Source organism: Delphinus delphis, chromosome 12 (genome assembly GCF_949987515.2).
Source record: "Delphinus delphis chromosome 12, mDelDel1.2, whole genome shotgun sequence".
Lineage (NCBI taxonomy): Eukaryota > Metazoa > Chordata > Mammalia > Artiodactyla > Delphinidae > Delphinus > Delphinus delphis.
This window is the reverse complement of record NC_082694.2, coordinates 85207366-85225434: the sequence shown is the minus strand read 5'-3', so window position 1 is coordinate 85225434 and position 18069 is coordinate 85207366.

Here is an 18069-nt window from a genome sequence, read left to right as displayed (position 1 = left end):
CTCCCCACTGCTTCCCATCGCTCCTGACTGCTCCCCATCTCTCCCCACCGCTCCCCACCACAACCCATCACTCCCCAATGCTCCCCACCATTCCCCATCACTCCCCACTGTTCCCCACCGCTCCCAATAGCTCCCCATCCCTCCCCACCGCTCCCCACCGCCCCCCATCGCTCCCCATCGCCCCCACCACTCCCCACCTCTCCCCATCGCTCCCCATCACTCCCCACCGCTCCCCAACACACTCCATTTCTCCCTACCGCACCCCACCGCTCCCCATCGCTCCGCACTGCTCCCAAACTCTTCCCACCGCTCCCCATCACTCCCCATCTCTCCCCACCACTCCCCACCACTCCCAAACGCTCCCCATTGCTCCCAATTGCTCCCCATCTCTCCCCACCGCTCTCCATCACTCCCCACCGCTCCCCAATTCTCCCCACCGCTCCCCAACGCTCGCCACCGCTCCCCATTGCTCCTGATTGCTCCCTACCACTCCCCATCGCTCCCCACCATGCCTCACCACTCCCCATTGCTCCTCACCGCTCACCATCTCTTGCCACAGAACCCCACCACTCTCCATCCTCCTCATCACTACCTATTGCTCCCAATCTCTCCCCACCGCTCGCCATTGCTCCCCATCACTCCCCAGCGCTCCCCATCTCTCCCCACCGTTCCCCACTGCTCCCCATCACTCCCCACTGCTCCCCATCTCTCCCCACAGCTCCCCACCACTCCTCACCGCTCCCCATCATTCCCCATCTCTCCCCAGCTCTCCCCACCACTCCCCATTTCTCCCCATTTCTCCCCACTGCTCCCCACCACTCACCATCACTCCACACCACTCCCCACCACTCCCCATCGCTCCCCACCACTCCCAATCTCTCCCCACTGCTCCCCACCTCCCCACCGCTCCCCATATCTCCCCACCGCTTCCCATCGCTCCCCACTGCTCCCCACTGTTCCCCACAGCTCCCCACCACTCCCCAGCGTCCCCCACCGCTACCCATCTCTCCCCACCACTCCCCAACGCTCCTCATCTCTCCCCACCGCTCCCCACAGCTCCCCATCTCTCCCCATTGCTCCCCATTGCTCCTCATCATTCCCCACTGCTCCCCATCACTTCCCATCTCTCCTCATCGCTCCCCATCTTTCCCCACCACTCCCCACCACTCCCCATCGCTCCCCATTGCTCCCCACCGCTCCCCATCACTCCCCACCACTCCCCACCACTCCCCATAGTTCCCCATTGCTCCCCATCTCTCCCCACTACTCCCCACCGCTCCGCATCTCTCCCCATCTCTCCCCATCTCTCCCCATCGCTCCCCATCTCTCCACATTGCTCCCCATCCCTCGCATCACCACCTGAACCATCTCCACCCGCAGTCCATGGAAAAATTGTCTTCACAAAACTGGTCCCTGGTGCCCAAAAAGTTGGGGACCGCTGGTGTAGTTTATTGTCATTATTTCATTTCTACAAAATTTTCTTCTCCCACAAACCACTCCCCTCCCCATTTAATGTGTATTTAGGAACAGAAATCTGTCCCCACTCTGAAGTATGACAAACACACAAAAAACAGCAGGTAAAGTTTGGCTTTGCAATCTGTGCTTTATCACTGCTCCAGTTCACCTAGTCCCCTCCAACCAGTCTGCATTGTGTGAGGCCATTTCATTTGCTGACAGATGGGAAGGCCCAGGGTAGCAAATCTTGACTCTTCCTCCCCCCTCCCCTCTGCCATACCTATTTACTTACAAGAGTCCCCTGGAGCAGTGAGACACCAGCGAACTACAGGATATATGGTCCTTGCTGGCCGAGGTGCTTGAGCTTCAGGGGCCCCTTGGCCTTTATGTCTGTCATTAAAACACTGTTGGCTGTCTCTAAAGAATCTTATTTTGGAAAGGGGTAATCATGTTGGCCCATCAGAGGAAACCATAAATCTCCTTGGACACACAGCAATAGAATTTCACTGAACAGAAAGATGAACTCTTGCCAGTCTGATGTTTCATTTCAACCTGGCCATCTGTGTTCAGACAGAAACTCGGCTACTGTGCTGTACAATCTCACAGCAAAGAAGCATCCCACTGAAATCTTCTGAGGCTATTAAATTTTTAATCACAATATTTTTTGTATACTATGATGGCAGCTACTCCTTCCCCTAATTTCTCCCAAGTTTAGCCCCGATGTCTTGCTGTGGAATCTTCTTATGCACATGGAAAGAGCTAGGTCTGCTGATAATTGGACGTGAGAAAGTGACCTCATTTCTTACTAAGAGGATAAGCTTTGGGGGCAAGAAGGGTTTGGGTTGAATTTAGATGCAGGGGCACAGCTGATGAGCCAGAGGCTGCTCTGGCTTTCAAATGAACTGTAGTTCCACCATCATGATAACATCAGAAATGGTTGAAATTTTCCTGGTTAAATTATTCAGGGTCATGCTTTGATGAGGCAGGTTCTGGAATGCTAAAGAAACTTAAGGAATGTGCGAGTATCAACTTATATTCAGTGTCGGGGGCTCTTTATTCCTGGTTAAATCCAATAGTAGGCCCATCTCAAAGACAAAGGGAGATGGCTGAGAGGGACTACAGGACCCCAAACCACAGCTGTCCTGTGGTTGACCATAGCTGCTGCTGAGAGCAGGCCCACTCACCAGGGCAGTGGGAGGTACAGCCTCAAAAGATTTTTTTATAGACTTGGATTGAAAAAGGCGGGTATCAAACATAATGGTTCATTCAACCTCTTACGCAACTTTGTGAAGCAAACAACTACTACATGCCAAATACACTCCAGCTCTGCAGGATTTATGAAGAACTATAAATAAGCTTACGTTTGAATAATACAGTTGGAATATGCACATACAATCACTGAAACGGTGTAAGGCAGGGTGTTTTAATGGTAAGACCACCAGTTCAGAAGCATGGTTCAGAGTTCAGAGGAGGAAGAATGCTCCCTGAGTCCCAGTGATCAGGGAAGCAGTGGACCATCTAAGCCAGTCCTATGGACAGGGTCTTCTGCTCTGCTTTCCTGAATCCCATGGAGCAGAGGAGGGGAGCCTTGAGCCGTAGCATTAGCCAATCTCTCTGGAGCTGCCTTGTTTTCAATTGCAAGTGCTTTAAGATTAAGCTAATGAGCTTCCCTGCTGTTGATGGTGGGGAGCCAATACCTCCTCCCTGGCATCCAGCCCTGGTTATTTTTCTTTTAAATAAAGAAACAGGCTGTCTACCATCAGGTGGAGACCTAGGTGTCTTACACAGACTCAGGTTGGAGAACATCTTTGCCTCAGGTGACAGATGGCCCCATCACATTTCATCTCCCAGACCTCTGGCCCCAGCAATAGTGCACATATGACACCAACCTTGCAGACACTCTGTCATCCATTCCCATTAAGGTGTGACAGAACTCAATCCATCCAGCTGCCAGTCAAGCTTCAGAACGCAGTTTCAGGGACTAAAGAGTACCACTTGGCCTTCTCCATGACCTGGTTCTTCCCCTCTCAGCCAAGAGTCCAGGAAGCCTTTCTCAGGAGTAGAACAATAATTGGAATTCATAGTTGATGATGGGTTGAGTTGACCCCGCAATGCTGTTTACCCATCCCTGCTTCTCTTGGAAATTCTGGCATGCTTCATCTTGACTTGAAAAATCTCAGCAAAGCATGACTCTGTTTTTGTTTAATGCTACTAAATTTGAAGGAGGTGTGTTTCTGGCTGAGTGTAGGTTTTGAAGGAAAACATTTCCTATTTTTGCGAGATACTGTATGTCAGGTTTTTATTTACCATTCTGTTATTTATTGTGCTCTTTTCATTTTTATTTTTTGTTTTGTTTCACTCCTTGTAGCATAGCAGTTTTAAGACTGTAGAATCCTGTCTTTATCGTGGACTTGGAAAATAAATCCAAAGTTGTTGGTACAGGAAATTGTTGCTGTGGCAGGAAACCACTGAAGGAAAACACAACACCTGTTCTTCCCTCCTCTGAAAAGTAGAATACCTACTACCAGTATGTTCCAGTTAAAACTCCCTATTTCCCAGCTTTTCTGTCAGTGCAGGGTGGTCACGTTACTAAGCTCTGGCTAACGGGACACAAATGTGTGTTCTCTGTGACTGTGGGGTTCTACACGATGATGGACGGGGAGCTCTTCTCTCTTTCCTCCAGCCCATCTCCCATGTGTGAATGTGCTTCCTGGACCATGAGGATGGGGAAGGCACCTTACAGATGGCAGAACGATGGTTTACAGGTACCTCATCCTTGAAGACGTTGAGAGCCATCATATCAACCCTGGACTGCTTCTTGGTTATGAAAGAATTAAATCTGTGGGTTTAAGACATCTATTTCTTAGGTTTTCTGTTCAAGGCAACCAAACAATCCTAGCTGACATATCACTAACCCTTCAAAGTTACTTGTACTTTGCTGCAAATGTTTTTGTGCATCACCAACTCCAGAAATGCCTGTTCTCTAAATGGAAGTAACACCCAGGGGCTACATGCCTTTGCTCAGTTCCCATCTAATTACCCATGAGAACACCTCCCCTACACACAATCCCCTAGGACAACTGTGTGTTCAAAGATGAGATGAAGACACCTAATTGGGTATTTGCTGGTAGGGAAGCTCTTGCAATTGAGCTTGGGATGGAAACACCAAAGAAGAACAATACCTTTAACCTGCAGTGACATCTCTTCCACGTTGGTTGGGCTACTTTAAGGAAGGATGGTAGCATGAAAATGTCAATTCTCGCCTTCCTTGTCCCACCATGCAATCTGTAATCAATGATGCCTTCTACATGAAGACCCAGTCATACCTTGTACTTAGTCAGTCCTGACCAATAATGTAGAACATTAGAAACCTTAGTCTGACCAGGAAGGAGGCCCTGGAATCAGTGTTAATGCCTATTACCTGGTGTGACTGAGTGGGACCTTGCCGACCCACAGTTCACTGAGTCTTAATCTTCCTCTAGTCCCCGCTCACCTACCCAGGCTTTATCCCAGACTTCAACTTGGGGTGCACCCCTAGCTCTTCAGTTATTTGCCTGATCCCCAGGTTCTTCGACTGAGCCTTTGATGCCCTGACTAGTACTAGTCAAACTTTACCCTATGGGGCTGGGATATGCTTACCTGGCCTCGTTCCACAGATTTATTGCCTGCCAACTATAAGCTACATTCTGGGCCAGATGCTGAAGACAACTCAGTGTCCACCTGTCACCTGGACTCCTTGGCTGTGTCCCCACTCATGATATATTTCCCCTTGAATACTGTGACTACTGTGACCATACCTCACCCTTTGGACTCAGTGTATTGATTATAGTCCTCTGAGGTCATTGCTACAACTGGGTCCTGTTTTCAGTCTATGACCTGCCTTCTTTCCCATCCCAACAGCCCATGTTGCTTGTATCCCAGAACTAAGCCATGGCATTCTAGTAATTAGCTGAGCAGAGCCTCATTGGTCTTATCTTGAAGCATGGTTGGTTCATTTCAGGTCAAAAGGGACGGTCTGGTTCATTTTTAGAGCATGTGGCTCTAATCCATTAAATGCACCTGTGTTGGAAAATGGCTGACCTGATTGTAAAACACAATAATCACTTTACTGAAGCACTTGTGTGTCTTCCCGTGGTGAGGATCTGTAGCGGTTGGGGGAAAATTTCACTGTAGCTTGTGGGAATTGGAGCTGAAACAAAGAAAGGGAGCATGTGTGGCAGCAACTGGGAGGCATCGCATCACCTGCACGTAGGGAAATGGGAGAAACGAGGGCAGAAGCAGCAGGGTCCTTACCAGCCCCAAGCAAGGATTCAGGAGGGAGGGAACCCCAGGGAATGGGCATATCTGGGAGAGATGGCCAAATACTGACTCATTCAACAGTGTGGTTAGAAACAGTCTCCCAATATAATTCCAAAGAGGGCTGGTCAGTGGGTCTGGGCAAACAATCTATCTGTTCCAGTTATGCCCAACACTGTGTTAAGGCACTAGGAGAGAAAGTGAATGTTCTCAAAACACAAAGCCTCTGCCTCAGATTCTAAGAGCACAGGACCACCCTGTGGATCCACAGAAGAAGGGCTGTACGTTGGGGGGAAAGTTGAGGCTTGTCCTACTGACTGAAAACTGGAAAGACAGCATCTCCCACCAGTTACACAGCTACAAGATAATCAGTAATATCTTGACTGCACTATACTTTCTCCCTGCAGAATCTCAATGTGCTCACATTGACCCCGGCCTCAAAATATCAACCAATGCAAAGGTTCTCCTCCTTCTTCTACCTCAAGAATGTCTGAGCCCAACCCAACAGCAGTCAAAGTTGTGCACTCACTTTCCTTAATTAAAAAAAAAAAATTATAAATTGTCTACGTAGTTCTCCCTCGCTAAGTCAATAAAACTCACTTCTATCATGACAGGTTGCCTTGTTTGAGGAAAGGTGTGTTCCATAATTTGGAGAACTCAGCAAAATCCGGCTGAGTCTTCCCCAGTTGTGGCCTGGACCAGAGGTCTTGTTCCAGAGCACTTCTGTTAGTATCTCTGGGGACCTCGTTCATCCCTTCCTCTTTGAGTTTCCTGGCCCACAGCAGAGAGATGAGTCACGTGATGATGCGTATTTGCACTGATTTTTGCTGAAGCTTCTATTCTTTATTTTGTCCCAGGAAAACTAGATTTCACTTGTGGAAGTCTTTGTTCTGACTGGAATTATTTTCTTGTAACTTCTTGGTGAAATTTCGTGTGCCTGATCTGACTTTGTCTTGCCCTATATTTCCAAGAACATTATCGAAAAAGGGAAGAGTCCGTAGAGAGAATGCCAATAAATCCATTAACAAAATCAGCCCCGAGAAGGGAAAAGTTAAAGGTCTCGTCAAGCTGCTTCCCCTCATCAAACAAACTTTGCCTCTGGCCACTAGTTGAAAACTGTAGGGTGTCTGTTTTCCCTCCATCCTGTCTGCCTTTCTGAGAATTGATTTGAAAGCTGAAATCTTTAAAAATGCCTCTGTGAGGAAAGGCAGATTGTTAGGTCTGTGGGCAGAAATGGCCAACTTCTGGTCACCTGGCATCAAACAGGAGGTTCTGGAGGACACATTCAGCCAGTTGCTGGCAATGCTCACGTGATGATCTTATTTTACATCTTAGCCAGGTGGATGCCTGACTCCAGTTATGCATCTCCAGTTATAACCCAAATGCTTGCACACCTCATAAAATAGTACAATACCATTCATTATAATTTCATCAAATATAATATGTGGAACTTTCAATATGACCAAACTTATTAGTCCCATTAGAAGTACCTCAGAACAAAAAAACAGGGCACTTCCTAATATTTAATGAACTGTCTTTATCAGTTGGCATAAAAAAGCATTCTAAAAAAATGTCAGGCTCAAAAATGACTTCAATAAAGTAGTCTCTGAGGGAGAATTTAGCTCCCAACTTCCAACTTTTCCTTTAAACTCACAAAAAGTATTGCTATTAACTACTGAGGACAAAAGCCACCGTTTTCCTATAGATACACAAGTGCTCAAATTTTATTAATAAATCCTACCCTTGGGTCCATCCTATTCCTCAGAGTCAATACAGAACCTAAGTATTAGGCATCTACATTAGACTCAGACATCCCCTACTTCCCAGCTGACAATGGTTACCTGGACCCCTTTGATGGAGGAGATGTTTTGTACTATTGTGATATGAAACATCCAACTTAACTGGGAAGCTTTGTTAGTGAATAGAATTAGAGCGAATGCTCCTTGTGAGATCTCTTACTTGAAATTTCTGGATTTCCCTTTATTTATGCTCAGATGATAGTTAATATGGGTATAGACCTACTAATATTCTCATGCTTAAATCAGACCCAAACTTGAATGGGGCAGTAGACAGATCACAGCATCTGTGGCAGGGTTTAGCTATAAAGTGGTAATAATAATAGTAATGGTACCAATTGAATAAGATCCTCGTGAAAAGAACTTAGAACAATGAATGACACCCAGCACATTCTTCATCATCACCATGATTGGAAGGATGAAAGGGAATGTTGACAGTAAATCTACTTTGTGGATCAGAAAGTCCTATGTTAATAAGAGTGGTACCATCCAATTTGGTCACAGATAATATTCTTCACAAACATAGAATGACACCACTTCTCTTTCCAAATCAGACCACTGAAATTCTTCCTGTTGAATTGTGGAAATTGCTCACATCACATTATATCTTGTTTAGAGTAAGTAACCAGATCCAAAGAGATGCCTAAAGAACTCCTCTGTGATCATTATTTGAAACAAACACTTTAATTTCTTTTTTAAATGTATCTCTTTTAGAAAGTCACAAATCTGGCACTCCTACAAATTCAAAATCAAAACATGATATTTGCTGGAAAAATGTCCTTAACGTGTCCAAAGGCATATATAAACCACTTGGATTTGTGCCATATGAAAAATCACACAGCTTTAGTGACCAGGATAATTTTGTCCTCGTTTTTGCTTTGTTAACCAATCAGCTGGATAAACTTGATCTTTTCTCTTTACCTCTCTGTTCCTCAGTTTCTTTATCTATCAGCCAAGGAGACTGGAGATAAAAAATATATAACTCTAGGGTTTCAGCCAGTTCCATTATCATAAAATTCTATAATTCTGTGAAAGCTGTTCATAGTGTCTCACCTCCAAGTGAATCGCAGAGTATTCTAATGCCATAGTAACCCATATGTACTTCACTGCAATTAAATCAGAGAGCACGCAAACAATGACGGGCCCACAAAACTGGGTATCCACCCAACAGGTGGTTTTTATTCAGAGGGATTCAAGGTTCTGCCTTTAAGTCTACAGGTGCATTAAAAAAAAAAAATTAAAAAGGCAACCTCTTTATAGAACCAATTAACTAAGAATGCAAGAATGAAATATCATTATCACCATGAATAGATTTTTTCAGTATCTATCACAACTTTATCTGAGGCTTTAGGGTTGGGAGTCAAAGAGGAACTCTTTTATCATAAGATTAAGTCATTTGTGGCAAGAGACCACATGCTCCTGATTCTTTTTCCAGTTCCAGAACTGACATTGAAATGCTGATTAAAGAATTGCTGCTATTTCCTTGGAGCTGGAGAAACGGCAGTGCTTTGCTGGGAGCCTGCTACCTTGATTAATGTATAGGGCTCATCACTGAAGAGCAGCAAAAACACATATTATGCTTTTCTTGATTCTAAATATATGTACTTTTAATCTCTGTATTCAGTCTATGTAACAACTCGCCAGGGAAGAAAATCAAATTACATACTGTACACATAAACCTCAAAAAGTACTGATTACTGATTAGAGAAAGAAAAAAAAAAAGTAGAATAGAATTGCAAAGCAAACCATGAAAAGGCATAGATCTGAATTGTTAAGAACCTATTACCATACTGCTGCTCTCAGGGAAATGAAACACATCAATATATATTTTAATTAAAGTATGAAGTATTCAAGCAAATTCCACAAAGTTCTTAGTCAGCACCTTTATAAAAAAAATCTTTTATTTTATCTTTGTTGAAACCAAATGCAAAGTGATTTATTTGCTTGGAAATTTATGATTTGTGAGACTGTATAAATCAACCATTTGGGGGTAATTACTTCAAGGAGAAGACATTTGTATTTGATAAGGCAAGTTAGGGTTTTGGAAGAAATTCATTAGCTTTATAAGAAACTAAAATGCTTACCGAGAAATGAAATATAAATGTATGGTCTGAAGCTCTATTTCTGTAATGAACCATTTGAGGAATTGCAATGGTACATGAGATGCACTAAAGAAATAGAGACACAGATGTAGAGAACAAATGTATGGACACCAAGGGGGGAAAGCAGGGGGTGGGGAGTGGGATGAACTGGGAGATTGGGATTGACATATATACACTAATATGTATAAAATAGATAACAAATAAGAACCTGCTGTATAGCACAAGGAACTCCACTTCACTGTACAGTAGAAACTGACACAACATTGTAAAGCAACTATACCCAATTAAAAAAAAAAAAAGAAAATGTACATATCGTGTAACTTTAAATGCAGCCTAAATAACCATGCTGATAACAGTTCTTTCATTCTTACTAGTCAAACAGTTTTCCTTGAAAATTATATTTCATTGGGATTAAACACAATAATTATGCTCCTAATTAATTACTGATTTGAGTTGAATCAAATAAAGCCCAGCTAAGTCTTTGTCTTTGGAAATAAGGCATAGACAATTTTCATGGTTTGTAGGGCACATCTCCTCAAGAGATCTGCTCCTAAATAGAAAAACGTATTGCTACCTATTTTAGTGTTTCAACAGAGTGAAGTCTGACCGTATGGAATATTTGGAAGAATCTTGTACATCTGAGTGAATGTACATCATTTTGCTAATCTGGACGTTTGTTATTTCAGAGTCAGAAGTGAAGATGTGATGTCTTATTATTGCTGTGTGTATAGCAAGAACACCTTAGGTTCAGGCATTGTATAGACTCAGGATTGAGAGATTGCAGGCCCCAGGGAGACAGTCTGTGAGGACGATTTACTTGCTGGACAGATGCATTGACTCACTCAAGGAAAATTTAAAGAATTATTGGGGAGCGGGGCTGGGGGTGGGGACGAGAGGCCAAGTGGATTGCACTAGTATATGGAGTATTTTAAGCAAATTCCGCAAAATTCTCAGCATATTTTTGTTTTTTCTCTTTTGCTTTATTCCTATTTCATGATGTCAAATGTAAATTATCCAGAAGTTCTAGGAAATACAGTGTTGCCACAAATAGATGACTGGCCTAAGTGTCTTTCTGTTACATCCTGGGAGGTCTGCACATTAAGCTGTTTCCAGAGCATCCCCACTGTCATGAGGAGGACACTACAAATGGGACCTAATGAGCCTAGAGACACTTGCGTGTTTACAACTTCAGAGCTAGAGAACTTTCCAAAATGATTTTTATTTTTTTCCATGCCAGAAGTTTCTGAGGAGAGAATTTGATGATCATATATAAAAACTCTCACCCAAACATGTTTTTAATTTGAGTGTTCATCTTGGACACTAGAAGCTTCAAAAATGTAAACAAATATATTTTGTTTATTGTCCTAAGTCTACTTTGGCTTATTAATTTTTTGCCTTATGCCAATTTTGGAATATTCTATGGTATAAACTTGGAACTGAAATAAACCTGTGTTTGGTTTTCAATTTCATATAATAAAATCCTCCTGGGCTGCTACTTACAGCTGTCACTTAGGCACCAGGAAAAGACAGGTCAGTACCTGCCTCGAGAAAGCGTACAGTCTAGCGGGGGAGGCAGATTACACATAAACAGAGTTAGTACTTGCCTTAGATAAGGGTAAAGAACTGAAGAAGTGGAGAGAAAGCTGACAAATTCTGATTTGGGAAAATGGCAGTCAGAGCAGCCAGACCTGGACAAAATAGATTTTGGTCTAGATCTTGAAGAATGATTTTTAAAGGGGTGGGGATCAGAGGGGGTGATGGTGGTATATCTGAATATCACATTATATTTGGGTTTTGTTCTGGGAACCACTCAACAGCCTATTAGCAAAAGGACAAAAATAGCCACCTGCATTAGGTTTTGTCACTGTCCTGATTAAAACACATGACATATTCAAATCAAATGGGAAGTTGGGTATTTTGTGTTGGATGCTTTGCAGAAAGAGGCAAGTGATCACTATTCAGCCCTTGAATATTTTAAAACCTAAGAAAATAAGTCTAAAATTTCAGCACATAGCCCTTTCATACAATGAAATAAAAAGGTACTTATTATCTATCAATATTGGTGAAGTTTACACTCTTCCCCGACCCACCAATCCTATCTTTACAAACATATTTATTTATAGACAAAAATTATGTCAGACTATATCTGTACAAGAATATTTATTGTAGCACAGTTTGTAATAAGATGATTGGAAACAACTTGAATTTTCTTTTTTTAATTTAATTTCAATTTTATATTACAGTATAGTTGATTTACAATGTTGTGTTAGTATCAGGTGTACAGCAAACTGATTCAGTTATACATATACATTCTTTTTCAGATTCTTTTCCCATTTAGGTTATTACAGATTATTGAGTAGAGTTCCCTGTGCCATATAGTAGGTCCTTGTTGATTATCTATTCTTTATATAGTAGTGTGTATATGTTAATCCCAAACTCATTAAGGGATCAACTATATCAATTTATATCAACTAAGGGTAAGTAAATTTTTATTTATTCTACCTAGCGCTCTTTTTCTTTTCTCAAACCAAGAAGTCTTGTCTTTCATGGTTTCTGGAAAACTCTCAGCACTGTTTGTTGCTATTTGTCCTCCTTCATTCTCTCTATTCACTTCTTCTGAAACTCCCATCAGCCAGAAATTGAAGTTTTTCAATGTATCTACTATAATCTGCTGTATTTTCTATCCTATTTTGGTGCTTCTTGGATAGCTTACACAGATCTACCTTCATGTTTACTAATACTCTCTTAAATTGTGTTTATTCGACTAGTTAATTCATCAGTTCAGTTTATTTTATTTTAATTACTATGACTTTGATCAGCATATGTCTACATGGTTCTTTCTTCCAGTTCACTTGTTGATTTTGCATATTGTCTCATTCTTTCCAGGTATATTTAAACGTTCTTTTATCCTTTTAACAACTTAAAAAAAAACTTAGCTTAAGATCTCCTTCAGCATCTTGTCCTATTATTTCAAGTACTTGGGGTGCTAATGGCCCTTTTTCTTGTGTCTGCTGCCTGTACTCATGATGGAATTCATTTGTGGAGCTGCGTATAGACTCCTCTGGTCGGTTTCGGTCCTTGCTTCTCCTCCGATGGGAATCTTTGGGAGGGAGAAGCTGTTGAATGATTTTCAATTTGTTTCTGTTGAGGGTATCACCATCCTGGGCTATATTTGCTATTTTAAAACACTGATTCATAATCAGAGTTTTCTTTCATAATGAGGAAAGTATAATTTGGGAGTCCAAGTCTATGTGAAGTGCATGGTTTAGTTTCTAGTGGAAATTTCTAATGAAATACACTTTTTTTCCACTGAGGGCCAGGTCACCTTCTCTTTTCTCTCCCTAGGCTGTTGGACAGATTTTATTGGTTTTCATTTCTCTGAATCAGTAACACTTTGGGAGTTCTGGTTTTATGCAAGGATATTATTTCCAGTCCCTCACACCTCAGGGGCTCGAGGTCTTGTCCACCACTTGTGTGTGGTCATGAGACCTCAGAACATTTGTGGGGCTACAAAGGCTCCAAAACTACACCAGGGATACTGCTGGAGCCTCACTCTCTGGCCTTCAGCTACTTCTTTATGTCTGCTAACAGAGATTTCCTTTTTTTACTGCAATCTCACCTAGCCGTTACAAATAAATTGAAGTCATCTCTAAGAGACGGAAAGGCAGCCCACAGTTGTGGGGAGATATTTGCACTTCACGTATTTATCAAGGGATATCAAGGAGCCCAGGGTGGCTAAAAGGCAGAGAACAAAGGGGAGAGAATAAGGTGGTGAGGCTCCAGAGGAATCTGGAGTCCACATCATAAAAGGTTTACAGGGCTGAAAAATTAGCCTTTATTCTGAATGAGATAAGAGACCACTCTTGGTTTTGAGCAGAGGTATGACCAGATCAGACTTAAGTTTGAAGAGGATGACTCACTATGTCTGGGCTAGGGTAGGATAAGGGCCATCAGGTAGGAGGTCATTGTAATAACCAAGCGAGAGATGAAAGTGCCTTAGACCAGAGCCTTTCGTGATGGAGGTGGTACAGTATTGTTGGATTCTGGATGTATTTTGAAAGATAGGATCTTCTGACAGGTTGAATGTGTATTCTCAAAGAAGTAGAGTAATCCAGGTAGCTTCTAGGTTTTTGGCCCTAGCAACTAGAAGAATAGAGTTGACTATTCATAAGGAGGTGACTATAATTCATCGTGGAAATTTAGATGGTGAGGAAGACAGGATATCAAAGGGCCGAAGGACAGTGGAAAGATTATAGGCTCTGTGGATTGGTGGTAATATTGGGATGAAAAGACTGTTAGGGGAAGAGGGCTGGAAGTTTGAGGGACAGTGGTCAAAGAAAAGGGCACTTGAAACTGTGAATATGAACTAGTTGTACCTTCTGTTAATGGCACAATCGTGGGTGTAACCATAGGAGTGGGTGGCTGGGGTCCGGTGGACAACAAGATCACTGGGTGACAGGAGGTCAAAGATGGGTTGACCAGGGTTTTGAGAGAATCGTCTCCATGTGTATTGAAATCACCAATAATTAAGTCGAAGGTATTGTTGGCAGTGGATAAGAAGGAATCATCAGGGAAAGAAGACTATCCAGTGCATAACCCAGCCTATGAATTTGATTCTATTTCTTAAATCTGCTTTGTTTTCCCTCTCACCTCTTTTAATACTTGGTTCCCTCCATCCCCAAATACTGTATATAATTGGCTACTAACTGGATTGGTCTTCATGCATCCAGACCTTTCCTTCTCAAATCCATTCTTCACATAGATATCAGAGTGGTTAATCTAAAATGCAGATCTGATATCATCACCCTGCTTGAAAGTTGGGTGCTCCCCATCACTTGTAGATGTCTACATTCCTCATCCTAGAATTCAAGGTCATCTATGACCTAGAGACTTCCTGCCTTCTCATTATCCACTATCATACCTTACATTTCAGCAACAGAAAACTACTTGTGTGTTTTCCACTTCTATTATGTCCTTTGTCACTTGATTTTGTCTTCCCTCTGCTGGGACTGCCTCTCCTCCCTCATCACTTTGCCCAACTCTTTGTCTAGCAACATTCAATTCATCATTTAAGTCTCCATTCAAGAATCATATTCTCCAGGAAGCTCTTAAAGCTAGAATGGTTGACACATTACACCAAGGGCACATTTTTTCTATTATTTTTTTCTGCTATTATCCTAGTAGTTCAAGAACATTTGCAGAATGGAGTAATAATTGAATAATTGGTCTTTTTTTACACTTTGGGGTAATTCAACTTATAGCAAACTAAGACCATTGAAAGACACATCTCACTTTTTTTTTTTTTGCTATTGTTTTGTACTGAAAAGCCAGTGAAAAGGAAGTAAGATTAAAATAGTATCTTATATTACTCTACTTAGTCCTGAACAATCCAAGAATGCAAGTCCTAAATGTTTAAAGAGGTAACTACTCACTACTCAGAGTATCAATTTCTGGTACCAGTTCATAAACTGTTGCCAAGCTCTGAACCATTTGTCTCCTGTCTGCAGTGAGATAAGGAGTTTGCACCAGCCCCAGAATGCATGGCAATCACATTCCAAGGCACACTGCTTAGTTCAGCCTAAATGGGTTTTGTAACTAGGCTTTCTTGATGATTCTCCATGTGTTGATTTACATCCTGGCATGAACTCCTCATTTTGGCATTTTGAATAGCATCAGCTACTTTATTTTTTATCTTATCAATGGGAAGACTGAGGCACAGTGAGAGTCATGTGACCTGCATACGTCACAGAGCAACTTAGTACACTTCAATCTATGACTCCTGGATCCTGTCCATAATTAGAACTATTTTTTCAGATCCGTCTTTGGTTTTAGTCATTTGACTCAGCTTTTGTTTAAAAAAAATGAAGTTCATTCCTAGTCCATAGTATTCTTCAGGTTTATCTTTTACCAGAAAGTCTTTTTTTCCCTTCTTCCTGGTGGAAAGGAATCAGCATGTGTTATGGTATTATTATTGAAATGTTTATAGTCTGCCGTTTTCTGCACACCAAGTCCACAGCAGCGTAGAGTCAGACGGCCCCGCGCAGGTACCGTCTGCTCCATCTGGCCCTCGCCTTGCTGCAGGTGGGCCCCTGTATGGCGCAGCAGCTGAAGGCCCATATGGTCTCAGGTGTAGCCCCAGGTAGAGCATATTGCAGCCTGCCAGTCTGCAGGCCTGAGGCAGGCGTAGCTGCCGGGAGGCACACATCTGAGCGAAGTGGCCACCGCTGTGCCCAAATCAGAGGGCAGAAGGTGTTCTTGGCCTCCGGGTTGGCTTGGCCTTCCAGGACCAGTTGGGGACCAAGAAGCCATAGTGAATTGCAAATGTCAGTGCCGAGCAACATCCAGAAAACTTACTCTCCTCATTCCCTTCTCTCAACTCCACTAAGGGAGGTGAAGAATTTTGAGTTAGCCTGGTGATGAAAACATGGGTCGGGGAAAATGGGTGCACATAAATCTCAAAGCGGGGTATTGATCGTTGAATCTTTCCTTCAAAGTTGGCATTTCTATTTCAGGTGTTTTGTTCTTTGTTTCATTTCTAAATATCTAGGATGAAGATTGTATTCTTGAAGGAAATCTACTTTGGAATTAAGAACTCTTGTCCTTTTAGTCTGGATTTTTCAATAAAGGCAACACATAATGAGTTGTGCTCATTAATCTTTGAAAAGCAAGAATTCCACTCCAAGTGTTAAAATTCTTGTCAATGGCAGAGAATGATACAAAAAGAGATACTTTGCAGTAATTTTCTCCTGAGGTGATCCTGCCAGCCTTCTCAGAAGCCTCAGATTCTCTCACTGCTCACCTTTAACAAAGATGCTGCCTCTGGACCACTATTCAATGGCCTTTCTTACTGGGGACACAAAAAAAGCCCTTATTTTCACACTTTACTATTCCACATGAATATCTGAATCTTTTAAAGTAATTTTTAAAAGTCATCCATAAGGCCTGAGGATAATTTTATAAAGAAGCTTCCAAGGGTACTTAAGGAATTGGATTACATTTTTGGTGTGAAATTGGCTAGTCATTTTTAGAATCCTTGGAATTTAGTTGAATCCCCCAAGGCAAAGAAAATATTAATTTACATCTATGTGTGAGCCCTGAAAAATGGACAAATCAAATAATTTTAAGAACTCTCATTTTTATATCTATATCAAAAATATACTGAAAAGTATATTTTACTTCCCAACATTCATAAACTCATGTGGTTTTATGGAAACAAATCCATTTACTTTGTGAAACTGCACCAGTCCAACTTTACCAATAGCCAATAACCAGGTGTATTAAAGGGAAGTTTTGGATTGTTTTCACTGTCTATATTCCTCAATGGGCAGAGAAAATTGGGATTAAACCACCTAAATATTTAGGGGTGACATAATTGGAGGGTTGAACTCAAGGAGCAAGGGTAAGAGATGGGCTGCTGATGACATTTTACTAGGAATGGCATTATTGGAAGGGAGGATATAATTTATTTTTTTGTGGAAACAATTTTATTTTTTAAAATTTATTTTATTGAAGTATAGTTGATTTACAGTGTTGCGTTAATTTCTACTGTACAGCAAAGTGATTCAGTTATATATACACATAAATTATTTTTCATATTCTTTTCCATTATGGTTTCTGACAGTGAATATAGTTCCCTGTGCTATAGAATAGGACCTTTTTGCTTATCCATTCTACATATGATAGTTTGCAGCTGCTAATTCAGATACAAATTTAAATTTTTAAATGGTGTAGGATTATGAAAGCATATAGAAGTATATAGTCATAAACAAAGTAAAACATATTAGAAACTATGATATGAAAACATAATACTCCCCATTTTAATAATTATCTCCAATTTACAGATGGAGAAACTGAGGCTCAGAGAGGATACTTGATTTGTCTGAGACCACAGAACCCTAAACGTGAGTTCCCCACCACCACACATGGTAGCTGTCTCCTGTTGGGAGGCAGTGACTGCCCTTTCTCGAGAAATACAGAGCTAGTCCAGCAATGCCATGAAGAAAGGAAGGGTCCTCAAAGTGTATCAGAATACTTAAATGAATTTTGGAATCACTAGTTAGATAACAAGCCAACCACAGAAGGTAAAGTCTTTACAGAAAAAGTTAAAGTAGAACTAAGGAAATCTTGGGTTTTGAAACTAGTTTTTAAAATGAATGTTCCACAGTTGAGTACAATTTGAAGATGTTTGATTTGGGTGTGCCTTGCTGGTCACTCTGCCTGTAACTAGATACTGATGAGACTGAAGGCATCAGAGTGGGGAGTATGTGTCCTGGACCCCAGCAGCCTGAGGCTTTGGGTTGCAAAGGTGGCTGCAGCCCGTCGTCTTCTGAGCAGGGCATGTGTACAGGATGGAGGTGAACTTTCCATGAAATGTGATCAGGCTCTGAGGCTCATCTCACTGAGAGCAGCCCCTCGTGGAC